We start from the raw sequence: 2,407 nt of genomic DNA, 5'->3' as shown, positions 1-2,407 counted from the left end.
AAACTTATTCATGGTGGTGGTGGTGGGGAATTAAAATCAGACACCTCGTAACCTGGAAGTCTTTCCAAAGGGGATGGCATGACCCGAACACGTTCAATAAGATTATTATTTTTTTTCCTGATTATGGAGACCTTTGGAACAGGAACAAAACGAGAAATGAAACCAACCACCGTTAGGAATAACTTTTTGTTTTGTTTTGGCTTTGCACAGGGCGTTTGGAACGCACCAGGTATTTGGCAAGAGAACCTGAACGGAGGAGGGAGGATGAGCTGCGAGATAAAAGGGTATTGGGGGGTGGGGGAGAAAGATAATTAGAAAAAGGGGGGGAGGAAAGAACGGATGGAGATGTGCTTTTAAATATTGCTAATCTAAGAACAGCTGGACCGGCCTGGTTTAAAACGGTAAAATGCAAAAACGTCTCCTGCCATTTCTAGCGCTCTCTGCAGCCGGGGGCGGTTGGGGGGCGGTTGGGGGGGGCAGAGAAAGAAGGCAAGAGACGCTATTGCAAGCCAGCGCGTTACAAAGGCCGGCGCTCTGCCTTAAAGCTAAATCGCCCGGGTTGAGGAGGGGTAGGGGGGCGGAATGAAACCCAAATGCAAAATCTCTGCCCGTTTGTCGCCTGAAAAGTGCCCCCCCGCACCCGCTGCTTTCTGCTGTGTCTTGCTATGCCAGGACGCCCCCCCCCCTCGAAGAGTGCAAACGCCGCTGGCTTTGAATTCAGCTCCCGATGGCAGCTGTGTTGCACGGGGGGGGGGTTGGGGGGGGAGGGAGGGAGCGGCGGAAGGTGGGGGTGCCTTTTTTTTTTCTTCCTCCCCCCCACCCCCCCCAAGCCTCGGATTTTCAAGATCGTCTTTCTCGGCTCTACGTAACGCCCTCTCCAAAGCGGACGCCATATTTTGTGTTGCTGATGTCGACATAGTGAAACGTAGACATATTTTTTTTTAAAAAAGAGAGAGAGAGACCTTGGCGTTTTCTGTCTCTCGCGGCCCCGTTCCTCTCCCCCCCCCCTCAAAAACTTGGCGGTCGATTACGGTTGATTAGAGAAGGCGAAGAAAGAGAAAGCCTTCTTCCCCCACCCCCCCTTCCTCCTCCTCCTCCTCCTCCTCCCGTACGTGCCTTTTCTTTTTTTTTTGCCCCAATTTGAATTCTATTCTCTGGCTTTTCGCTCTTCCCTTACACGCCCCTCTTCTTTCCAACTGAAGTCTTCACACACACACACACACACACACACAAAAAAGCGGAGGCTTCTTTTTTTTCTTTTTTCTTTCCTTAGCGGGGAGAGGGCGGAAAAAGTTAGGTCGAAGTGGATCGCTCGGTAAGACTAGCGCAAGAGCAGCGAAAATCCATGCGGCTAAAAAAGAATATCCCGATCTGGCTTGGCCAGGCATCCCAACCGCTTCCTTTTTTCCCCATGAAGGGTGCCGGTGCTGGTGGTGCTGCTGCGTTTTTTTTTAATTTTTTAAAAATTTTTTTTATTGTGTGTGTTTTTTAAAGAGGGGCGGGCGAGAGGAGGAAGGCAGGGCGAAGTTTTTCCTTACCTGCGATCCAAGCTTTGGAACGCTGAGACGCGGAACTTTCACCCCCCCCGAATAGAACTCTCGCTGCGCGTTCTAGAACGCCGAGGAGACGGTCCGGGACTTTCACTTTCTACAAATCGCCCCCTTCTAGGAGAGAGAGAGAGAGAAAAAAGGCAATACAGTAGGATTTTTTTTAAAAAAAAAATAAAAAAAAAATCTCTCCGATCGGTGGTGGCGATCTACACCAAAAACCCACATGATCCCTTACGTCAGCTTGCGTATTTGCATACGATACAAATCCACAGCTCCTCTATCGGGGTCCCTGGATTTGCTGGAAAGTTTTTTGGACGCCAAAATTCGACCGCCAACTCTTTGCCGGGGCGGGGGGCGGTCAAGGCGTTGCTTAAAAGTAGCCTCCTGTTTTTTTTCTCACCCCCCCCCCGACCGACGGATTAAGTACTCTTCCCTTATTTTATCCGCTTTTTGTTATCTCTGAACGTGAAGATTGGTGTGGTTACTGTTAACTTTCATCGAACGCAATAAGGAGGATTAACTTTGCCGTAGAGATAACACTGCCGTCAATACGAATACATCTTCACCTCCGACACCGGTGTTATCATTCTCGGATACCGTCCCATCTCCTTCATTGCTAGCTATCTAGTTAAGTCCTAATTAAGTGCAGATTCTAATTAAGTCCTAATTAAGTGCTCCCTCTACTTGGGAGTAAATCTTTGCTAAGTAAGTTTGTCCCTGGACAAGCCCTCCCCACCCCCCACCCACCCCTTTTTTTTTGCTTAAGAGTAGAACGCCGTGGGTTTTCGACTGGTCGGAGTTTTTTTTACTTCTATCACCTCTCACTAAGTCCGGTAGGGCTTACTCCCAAGTAAGTT

The 2,407-nt window shown here is 49.1% G+C and overlaps 1 long non-coding RNA gene across 2 annotated transcripts; it reads right to left on the bottom strand.

Annotated features, from left to right (window-relative positions):
• Window positions 1–1,159: 1,159 nt before the first annotated feature.
• On the bottom strand, window positions 1,160–2,006 carry LOC308666250. Of its 2 annotated transcripts, none has more exons than XR_014026069.1 (2): window positions 1,774–2,006; window positions 1,160–1,664 (listed from the first exon to the last, which is right to left on the bottom strand). It is a non-coding gene; the product is annotated as an uncharacterized lncRNA (long non-coding RNA). The 2 variants fall into 2 exon arrangements; XR_014026070.1 differs by having other exon boundaries at window positions 1,786–2,006.
• Window positions 2,007–2,407: the final 401 nt, after the last annotated feature.

Source organism: Vipera berus, assembly GCF_964194415.1.
Source record: "Vipera berus genome assembly, chromosome: 3".
Lineage (NCBI taxonomy): Eukaryota > Metazoa > Chordata > Lepidosauria > Squamata > Viperidae > Vipera > Vipera berus.
This window is presented reverse-complemented; position numbering and strand designations above follow the sequence as displayed.